Here is an 11,797-nt window from a genome sequence, read left to right on the forward strand (position 1 = left end):
TTAAATCCGACAGAAGTAGATCTTTTACTGGCTCCTCTACTCTATATAAACTATCAACTGTGCAGCTGTAGATGAGACAAGAAAGGGAAATACTTCAATTTGGGCCAAATGAAGGATGCGTTCATTGTAAGTGGATATCTAGATCTGGCCAAACCCCTTTAAATCAACCCAGATAGTTTCTAAAAATACAATGTATTATTTGAATAAGCAAAATTCAATACTATATTATTTCTACTATAATCTTTTGTCTATCTGGCTTTGCTTTGCTTAAGATTTTGAAAGATTTCAAAACCCATGTACCTTGTTAAATGACAGCTGGTGCTACTGACAAGCAACATTTGATTTCCCTGCGCTTAATGCTCAAGGGTTCCTTTAATTCTGTTCAAGGCAGACAGATGTGAATTCAATTTGAATATTAAAAAATACTTTATTGGTAAAAATGTAGATTGTAAACCTTTGCGTTGAAGCCATTGGTTGTTACAAAAGCACAAAGAACTTAAATAAATAACGTATTTTCTGTCTCACTTTTCCCCAGCATTTTTTTCACAAATTTGCCTGCTGACAAATTTGGTACAGATGGTTGGAACAGTGGAGGAGGCTGTCAAGGCTGATTTACAATCATGTACATGACAAGAGGGCTGATTGTATCTGAAAGCCTTCATGAAGACCACATGGACCCTGACATTTTGTGATGAGCCCTCAAGAAGCCTTACAGTGGACTAGAGGGAAGACTGAGCACCGTGAGCTGCCTGGAGGCCCTGAGTGGCAGCACTCAAAGCTTGCAAGGCCAAGCTAGATACACCGCCTGTGGACTTGAAACACAACTGCACTCACATCTCACTCTGCTGAACCTAAAGTTGGAGGCTGAGCCGTGTTCCCTTTTATTACGCCTTACCTGAACTCAACGAGGGGAAGTGTTTCTGGAAACTGAGAGATTTCGGTAAGCCTCTCCTTGACAAAACATAGGTGGCATGTAAGACATTTAGAATTCTAATCAATCTGCCCTCAGAAATCCTTTTAAAATAATAATTTACATTTTATTTTTGGGGGTTGATACACTGTCATAAAAATATAAAGGTGAATTTTGCTAGGCTATTGTTTTATGAATACTTAAAATGCAAATAAAAATCTAAAGTTAAAGTTTATCCACATTTTAAAATAGTTTGAGCATCTTTCACAGCAGATACGTTTTACAAAATAACACACCAATAGTCACTGACAGATGTTTACGATTGTACTCTTTTTAATGACTCTATACTTGCTGCTTAAGTGCATTCTGTCTAATAAAAAATTCACTTTGATCTGTATGAAACTTTACAGTAATTCATTAAAATATTTTGTAATACCCTTGCAAAATTTTAAAGATACATAGTAGCATTAACAACTTTAAAATAATGTCAATAAACAGTTGCCTAATGCCATGTTTCCAATATACTGAATGGAACTGAACACCAAACGTTTGATTTTCTTTCTAAGATATGTCCAAAATTGATAAAGTTAAAAAAAATCACTTTACTCACTTGCCTAAGCATTACAATTTTTAATCATTTTCAGTGTATAACTATATTCTGCAGAGGACCTTCATATTTTCCAACCGAATGCTACCTACTAATCCTATTTTCTCAGTATGTTATTCAGGGAATGATTTTTAACGTAAAATCTTATTCTCATTACAATATAGCTTGACCAAAAATGAAAGAATAATGAGCAATAATGTCCAGAAAAGTTTTAATTTTTCTCCTGAGAAATATGCATTTTCTCTTTATTCTTGAGCACAGCAGCCTTGTTAAAAGAAACAAAAGCAGTACAAAGTTCTCATAAGTTGGAGATCAGCTTTCCGAAGAAAATGAGAAAAGTGTGCGACCATGCCGTGTTCTAACAACTACATCAAAAGAGTGAATGCTGTATTTATAAAGGTTTTGTGGCTGAAAAAGAAATAGCTTCCAGGCACAAGGCACATGACTATACCATTTAGGGAAAAGGGGAAGATCAGCTCGATCAGTACAGCCCCGGGGCCCAACTCCCAGACAATAAATACCTTACACAAAATTTAATTGTTTTCCTTTTCAGTTGGGGAGATCGAAGTGAAAAGCCACAGAGCACATCACGCTAGCGAACATAAACTGCAGAGCTGAAGAACAGCATTTCTGAGGTAAGCTGTTTGATTATTTTCCTGGGAACTATCTTGTAATAGATTGTGCATGATAACCTGTCGTATAATGCAAGCAAGCAGCTTCTCAGTAGACAAAGTTTGACACACCTGCAAAATAACAATTTTATAAGACCCATGAGATACATTAAATATAATCTTCATTTTCATGGTTGAGGTGGATATATTCAGCAAAGTGGAGGAAGAAAATAAAAATATATTTATATCGTGGTCTATCTTTAAATAGGTCTGGATAGTCAAAACTGTGAATCTGCTTTCGACTTGCTTTCAGACTGTATAGCAGTTATTGTGGGAAGAGTTCCAAACCTGCATGCTGAGTGAAACTGTGAAATGCAGGGATCTCAGAAGTGCCAGAGCTCAATCGATTTCACTGATTTTCCTGATGGAAAGTCAGAACATATACATTGGTGGCAATAGCTACAGAAATGGATGAAGGACATTTCTGCATTATGATAAAAGTATGTACCTTCTACAGACAGCAGATCAGTCACCGGGCTGCTGCTGTGTGGATGCAGAACGAATTGACTATAAGTCAGAAAGTTCAGCTTACAGTGGAATTATCCATATGTCAAGCACAACTTTATTTCCAGTATACTTCTCAGTGCAAAACAGTAACGTTGTAGCTTGTGGTTCAGTGGTACTCTGCAGCTTGTATGATTATCATGGTCGTAGAAAAATGAAATAAGATAGGTAGGTGCAATTATAAACATACCCTTTCAGATATTTGAAAGTGCTTTACAGTCATGGAAATGTTTTGAAAGTGCAGTCATTTTTGTACGGCATGAAGCTGATTCATTATGGAGCGATGCCACTTAAGTGTGCAATGGATGGAAATCACCACCAGCTTAAAAAAAATTATTTAGATTTTATCTTATTTTGAGATGCTGCATGGTAGGGGCTCTTCCAGTCCAACAAGCCCGTGACACCCATGTGACCAATTAACCTACTAACCCGTACATCTTTGGAATGTGGGAGGAAATCGGAGAACCCAGAGTAAACCCACACAGGGAGGGGGGGCGGTCACAGGGAAAACATACCAGCTCCTTACAGGCAGTGACAGGAATTGAACCCAGGTCACTGGCAATGTACTTGCGTTACACTAATTGCCACACTTCTGTGTCTCCCAGATGTTTATTTCAGTGCAGAATTGTGCACTCCTTGTTCCTGATAAGCTAACATTCAAAACAAGAAAGACAACATGAGGACCGTACGAATGCATGAATTTCATCATCTATTGACTCAAAACTCCTCTCACTGCTTAATCATCACTGACTGAAATTTTCCATTAGAACTCTTTCATCATAACACATTCAGGCCTTTTTAAAATTTTCTGTGGTGATGAAAGAGGATTTGAGGAATTCAGGTGACATACTAAAATGGTGGGACATATTTAATCACTTTTATACTCTTGTGTTTATTTACTTATTTTCACTACATTTTAGTGAATGGAATTTAAAATTAGGAGAGTTGAGTAACCGACTCTTTGCAGCTTATTTTGTACTATCACAGAGAAAATTATCCCTTACTGTATGTATCTGACATTGCAATCAGCTTGGTATAGCTCAGTTTTGAAGAAGTGTCTCAGCCCAAAACGTCGACTGTTTATTCATTTCCATAGATGCTGCCCAACTTGCTGAGTTTCTTTAGCATTTTGTGTGTGTTGCTCTGAATTTCCAGCCTCTGCAGAACTTCTTGCGTTTATAGTTCAGTATTGTTTTATGTGGAATTTGTCAGCAAGCCAGTCCGTTTCTGTGGTGAAAGCAAAAGTAAAAAATAAAATGCTGTGTGGAATATAGAATTCAGCACAGAAACAGGCTATTGGACCCACAATGTAATACCAAACTAATTCAACTAATGATACCTAAATAAATTAATTAATTCTACCTGCACATAACCTTCTATTCTCTGCCTATTCATGTAGTAGTTTGATGGTGCCTGTTATGCTACTGGCGTTTAGGGCAGCAATGAAGGTCCTTCAACTCTGTCTGTCCTTGGCCATCTTCCCCATTGTGCCCCAGGTGTGGGTCAGGGTCTTCATTCCTGCCTGTATAGTACGGCACTGTTGCCTTTGGTCTCCCGTGTTTCTTCCACCCTGCAGGGGTCCAATGAAGTGCTGTCTTTATGATGGAGTTGGCCTCTCTTCTCATCAGATGCCCAATCCATCTTCAACGTTTCCTCATGATGATTGTGGTCTTGTCCTCTTAGTGACACTGAAGGAGTAGGGCATGGTTAGAGATCTAAGAGTCTCTTAAATGCCTCAATTGTATCTGCCCCATGACCCTCCCCTGCTAGCTTTTTTTTTCATTTTGTGAAGTCCCCCTGTGTTAGTTTGCATTATTATTATTATTATTATTATTATCATCCTGTATCTTGGATGAAGACACACTGAGGTAAGTAATGTCACTATGAAGACTTAATGGAATTAATGCTTATAGAAATGTCTACTATAATAATTATTTCACCGGCAGTATTACCTTAGAGTGTTCCCTGAAAATTAACTTGCATAAGAAATTCATTAAGAAATTACTAAAGTTAGGTGATGAGATAAATATGAGAAATACCTGCTCTCCAAAGTTGATAAGCCCCGAGATCTTAGGCTTCCGAATTTGAGCTAGACTCTCAGGCTGAACCCTTGGCCTGCCGAACAAAGGCTGGTCCTGAAACCCCGAGAGTCTCATCCCCACAAAGAACCGAAGTCATCATGTAACTCCAGGTCAGGATCTTCAAAAGACCCCAGAAGGTGTAAAATAAAGATATTAAAGATGGAAATAGAGCTGCTTCCAAAGATGCAAGCAAAGGAGTCGCCATTTAGCGCCATCTGAACTTCACTCCGCCTCCCGAACTTGAAGTGCTATTTTTTGTGTTCTAAATGATACAATAAGAGAATGTGACAATAACACCAGAAAGCCCATGCACCTTCTGATAAGTGGTATCCAATTATGTGTAGCCACAACGGAACTTAATTTCCTTTGATACAAGGCCAACAGACGGCGCTACTATGGAAGAAAGCTGCGACAGCTCTTGTGAGGTCTAAGTGGTCGATTGTGGGGTCCATTGGAATGTTCTTTCTTGTCCACATTGCTACTGAATCATAATTCTCACCATCTCCCTTATCACATTTTCCACCCCTGCCCAACTCTCAACCTTTCTCCTGCTCAGAAGCCCCTATCTCCCACCACAACTCTCCCATGACTCCTCGGTCAACCTATTGTATAATTCTCTCCCTAAGCTCCCCTGATGATCTGCCGTTTGAGTCCTTATAATTCCACTCAAAATCTTTGCCTGGCCTTCCAACTCTGGAACTACCTAGCCAATGCCCAGAAAAAAAACTTTCTTTCCCATGACCCTCGCTTCATTTCTGCCAAGCTACTGTCCAGCATAGACTTAACAGTCTTCTCTAATAAGCTTCATGATGGAAGAGTATATAAGGGAACCACTTTTGGGATGTGGGTTCCTATTTCAGTAGAGTAGACCTCCTTGTCACTTGTGCACTATGAAACTTTACATAGGTGCGCCCGCAGACACAATGCTCGTTGGCAAACAAGGCATTGACAACTTAATGAGTTAAACATGCCATCCAGTTTCCAGGCAAATGAACCAACTGTTGTGATACTGTAGAGCCCAGGATCAGACTTGTCGTGTGACACGTTCCTATATCAATCCGAGATGCTCGGAGGCAGGAACAGCCCTCAGCGATGCTACCTGTAGGAATTATCCAGCAGTCACAGGTTAGTCACTAACGTAGAGCTGAGAAGATCTTGCTGTTAGTCTGTTACTTTGGTAGTCTTGCACCCATGGGCAGGCCTGGTAAGGCTGCCTTCAGGTCTGGAGTTGGAGTGAGAAAGAACCACATGTAGAGTGAGGAAGAACAACTTACAGAACGGGGAGGGTAAAAGCACTGAGCGTGGCTTTCCAGGAACATTTCTCTAGCTCATGATTCCCAACGGAACAATGGATCCCAATGGATAGTAACAGGAAAAGCAAGAAAAACTCCATAAATCAGGCAGTATCCGAGGAAAGAGACGATTTAATGTTTTAAGTTTTAGCATTGAGAAAGAAAGAAAGAAAGAGGCTAGTCTTGGGGGAAGTGATACTAGGGGAGGATGATAGGATCAAATAATGTGGCTATGAAAACCAGTTAAACACCTTTGTCTGATGTTGTAAACTCTGTGTGATGTTGCATGGTCTGGCTTTCTGGGACATGAAGGCCAAACTATACAAATTAAACTACGAAGAGGGAAAATAAAAGGCTGATAGACAAAATAGCCAGGCAAGTTCAAGTGCAAGTTTAGTTATCATTCAACCATACACAAATACAGCCAAATGGAACAGCGTTCTTCTGGGGCCAAGGTGCAAAATATACACAGCACAACGCAGCACAAGGCACACACAGCACATTCAAGACAGAAAGCAAACATACAGTCATGCAAAAAAAATTCATACATAGCCTAAATCTCTGAGTGGCATATCCCACAATATAGTAGTTCTGATCCTGGCAGTCTGCAAACAAACACATGGATACATGCATGCTGTTCAGCTTGTCATTCCACTGATCAAACACTGGAGGGTAATAGTGATGGGAGAAGCCAGACCCCAGCCAGGCATGGAAGCCATGCAACACGGCCTCCAGCATCTCCTTGCCTGGGCTGCAGCAGCAGGCAAAACCATTGCTTGAGGCTTAGTCCTTGCTACAACAGCTCCCCCATCACCTGTCGTGCCAACGTACAAGGGAAATGCGTCTGCAGCATATTACATTATCGATGTCCAACAGCATCTTGCGATCACAAGAGAAACACCCAAGATGATCACCAACTGTTACTCTGCAAACACGAGGAAATCTGCAGATGCTGGAAATTCAAACAACAACACACACAAAATGCTGGTGGAACGCAGCAGGCCAGGCAACATCTATAGGGAGGAGCACTGTCGATGTTTCGGGCCGAGACCCTTCGTCAGGACTAACTGAAAGGTAAGATAGTAAGAGATTTGAAAGTAGTGCGGGGAGGGGGAAATGCAAAATGATAGGAGAAGACCGGAGGGGGTGGGATGAAGCTAAGAGCTGGAAAGGTGATTGGCGAAATGATACAGAGCTGGAGAAGGGAAAGGATCATGGGATGGGAGGCATCAGGAGAAAGAAAGGATGGGGGGAGCACCAGAGGGAGATGGAGAACAGGCAAACAACTAAGTATGTCAGGGATGAGGTAAGAAGTGGAGGAGGGGCATTAACGGAAGTTAGAGAAGTCAATGTTCATGCCATCAGGTCGGAGGCTACCCAGCCAGTATATAAGGTGTTGTTCCTCCATCCTGAGTTTGGATTCATTTTGACAATAGAGGAGGCCTGGATAGACATATCAGAATGGGAATGGGACGTGGAATTAAAATGTGTGGCCACTGGGAGATCCTGCTTTATGCTTGGTCCGCCAGAAAAAGCAGGATCTCCCAGTGTTACATTGCATGTCGTTTTTGCACACTAAACTCTGATGCCTTCCATGCCTTCCTGTAGAAGGCAACAAAAGAGTCTCCACCACCAACAAGTTCTGCACCGTTTTGCATTCATAAAAAGAGCATTTACAAAAAGTCAACAATACCTTCGGTTGGCCGCCATGAGACCACTGTGTCCGAGCACGCTGCCATCTTAATGGAAATTTCTAATGTAAGCAAAAAGAAAGAGCAAGTGATCTAAAGTAGAAGAACATGATAGTGAATCCTGCAAACTGCAAAAAGCCCAAACGAGGAATGAGATGCTTGTGTCTCAGGGTCCTTTACAAAATAGACCCTTACTCGGTTTGGTCACCTGCAGATCAGTGCATAGTCCATACTGCCTCCTTCATCAGAGTTGCCCTATTGCCCTTAAGTTTATGCTTTTAGCTTCTTTCAGGCTGCAGCAAGTGACCCAAGCAACAGCTGACTGGTAATTCCCAAGACTTTCTATATTAGGTGGAATAACTCCATAACATGCTCCTTGGCAATGCAAAACAATGTAAGATAGTAGTGAGCAAGCTGCAAGCCAGACTTGCCAACAATCCCAGCGATCATAGTTGGGATCCGGTTTTCATTGTCTGCTTCCTAGCACAGCTTGGACTCTTGGTTAAGCGAGGGGATCTTCATTCTCTTGTGACCCTGCAGGATCATGACCACAGGCAACATATGCAGATCTGTGTCAATTTTATTGGGACAGCCATAGTTACTTCTGATTCCCCAATGTTTATCCCACCTTTCCACTGAATAGCTTTTAACGTGCAGGCAGGCTTTGGACAACATGAAGTGGCCCCTCTTACGTGGTCTACATTTCTCTTAGGAACCCTGTGCGCTGCAGAGATACCTGCTGCTTTTTGACATGCTTAAACCGATTTTGTGTTGCTGGTGATGGAGTACCAAGGGTGGAAGACTGGGACCCATTGCACTAAGTTGAAGCTACATCATGGGATCGATGGGATTGTAGCAACCTTTCCATATCTAGTCTACTTGGGATTATTGCAATACTCCAACTAAAAGTTCTGTGCTGCACACTCTGTAGTTCGTGCCTCATGATAAGATTGATTGGGTAACAGTATCTGGGCGGCAGGAAGTGCAGTGGAAACAGGAGGAGGCAGAGCAGGAGGTTGGAGGAAGAGCAAGAGTGGCAGTAACTACCAGTGCCTCACTCAAAAAGGACAACTCATTAATGAGTAGCTCTCCTGACCCAATTCTCGCATTGCGAGTACTGCAGCCATTACAATCCCATCATCCCACGATGTAGCTTCAACCTAGTGCATGGTTACTAGTCCTCCACCCTTGGCAATCCATCAGCAGCAAGACATGATCAGTTACAATAAAATAAATCAAATAAATCCATTGCAGCAGTGTCTAAGTGTCATAAATCATTCTGAGTAAGACTTATAGAGTCCTACAGCATGAAATGAGGCCCTTTGGCCCAACTGGTCCATGCCAGCAACAATATCCTCCATGTTGGCCCCAGTTGCCTGTGTTTGGCCCATCACCCTCCAAACCCCACCCGCTTAAGTGTTGTAGTTATACCTGCCTCAACCACCCCTCTGGCAGTTCACTCCAGCTCCTCACCACCCTCTGTACAAAAACGTAATTGAACACTTGATCCATAGCATCATAGGTTTATCCAAGTACTTTCCATATACGCTTTTTAAAAATAATTTTATCCGTTTATTTGGGTTTGGGCATCATGGTACAGCTGATTGCATAACATATTGGGTATATTTAAAGCAGAGGCTGATGGGTATTAATTAGTAAGGGCATCAAAGATTACAGGGAGAAGGCAGGAGAGAAGAGTTGAGAGGGAAAGTAAATCAGCAGTGATCAAATGGCAGAGCAACTTGATGGGCTAAATGCCCTAATTCTGCTCCTATATCTTATGGTCTTTATTATGGTATTTATTGCTTATTCTAGATGCTGTGATAAGATGAGAGTGAGTCATTGCCTTCAACCGCATCTCCTTCAGATGAAGATACTTTTGTATAGGGTGATCCTGGATTATGTCTAATGACAATGAAGAGACAATGATATATTTCCCAGTTAGGATGGGGCAGATGGTGGTGTTTACACGTGCTTGCTGCCCTTGTCCATGGAGATACAGGGGTCCCTGGTTTGAGAGCTGATGTCAGGAAAAGCCTGGGTGAGTAACTACTGTCCATTTGGTAAAATATCTCAGCCTCTGCCATTCTTTCAGGCAGTGTGTTACAAACACCAATTACCACTGTCAAGTGGTGACCTCTCTAGTGTGCTTGAGCAGAACTTCAAACAAGAAGCATCTCATATACCAGCTTTATATCATTGTCCTGCTCTTCCAGGAATCTGTGAGTTATGCATTCAAGGTGCCTAGCATCCTCTGTAATTATTTATTGCATACTTTCTTGGACTGGATGGGATTGAATCCAGTCATCAGCCTGAACTTGCCACAAGCATTGGCTGCCCTCTGGCATTATCTTGGAAAAGGGATGAACAGCTGTGCTGACACTCTATTACTGAGAGACAGAGAGCGTGTTGTACTGACACAAAGCCTCTGGCACTGGAGCCCACGGCCCCACTTCCAGAAAGTCCTGACATGTTTGACACCTCACCATTGTCCAAGGCATTGGAATTGTTTTTAAATGTTTCAAATAGACAAAAATAAAACATTTGAAAATCATTCAAAGAAATGTCAGTAATCTTAAAAAAGTAAAGATTACTCAAGGAAGATCAAAATTCATTTAAAAATCTCATTCTCTCAACACTGCAGAATATAGCAGTAGCCCACTCAACAAATGCTCTTGCCGTTTTCTCCTTGTTCTGTGCAGAGCGTAGCCCTACCTTTAAATCTTGCAGGCAGAGACATTAGCACATTTCCTGTCCTTCCACAAAGAAACAAGAATGGTTGTTCAGATTTCGAGGAAGAGTCTTTGACATGAAATATTAACTGTTTCTCTCTTCATAGATGCTGGCTGAATGCTCAAATCCTTCTAGCATTGTCTGGGATTTTTTCAAATTTTCATCATCTGCAGTTCTTGGGGTTGCAATTGTCTAGGCAGCATAGGCTACCACCTGAGTTATGACTATGAGCTCCCAAAACCATTACACATGATCTCACCTCCCTGTGAACATAGGGTGCAAATAAATACTTCAGCAGCACTTACAAATACTTTTTGTTCCGACTGCAACTTGCCGCCATCTGCTGTGATGGGCCAGCTTGAGGTAGATATGCAACACCGTCAAACCAATCAGCTAGCTTTTGAACACACTGTCTCTGCACAGAAGTGGGTTTGAAGAGGTTTGCTACAACCCAGTTAACAGCCAGTCACTGTGTCAGAGACACAGAAGGCTGCCGCAGTTGATTAGTGATCAGTGCCGAGTTATATTACTTCTGCTGGGCTGCACTTCAAGCATTAGCCCTAAATCAATGGGAAAATTGTTGCACTGAATTATAATTTCCTTATGCAAGTGGGCCACAGGAAAGTTCAGGAGGTAGGTGTTGCTGCTGCACAGCTTTAGTGAAGAGGATTCGATCCCGTCCCATTGTTGTTTGTGTGTAGAGTTTGCAAATTCTCCCTGTTTATCCTGGATGGTTCAGTTTCTTCTCTCCTCCCAGTTGTCTTATTCATTTAACTGGCATCTGAAACTTGCCCCATAATGCAGGGGGTAGTACTGCAATCAGAGAGTAATTGGTAAGCAGGTGAGAAAGAATAAGTTGCAAGAAGATCAGTGGGAACAATTGGATTGATGAGAATGCTCTGAGAGTAGACATGGACACAAGGGGTTTCTAATCTGTTTACAGGCCACCAAATCATAGTGATGGGCACTGACTTGGCAGCATCTGGATAATCTGATATCAGAATATTAGGCAGATAAAGGAAGCCTTCCTATACAATGAACGGGGCAGCACAGCAGCATAATAGTTAGCACAATGACTTTACAACACCAATGATCACCAGTTCGATTCCCACCACTCTGTAAGGAGCTTGTGTGTTTTCCCTTTGTCCACATGGGTTTCCTCTGAGTGCTTCAATTTCCTCCCACATTCCAAATACATATGCCTAGAGTTAGGGTGAGTAAGCTGTAGGCATGCTTTATTAGTGCCTGAAGTGGAGAATGATCTGTGCACTCCCAGCACAGTCCTCGCTGATTTGATTTGATACAGAA

The sequence above is a fragment of the Hypanus sabinus genome, chromosome 9 (genome assembly GCF_030144855.1).
Source record: "Hypanus sabinus isolate sHypSab1 chromosome 9, sHypSab1.hap1, whole genome shotgun sequence".
Lineage (NCBI taxonomy): Eukaryota > Metazoa > Chordata > Chondrichthyes > Myliobatiformes > Dasyatidae > Hypanus > Hypanus sabinus.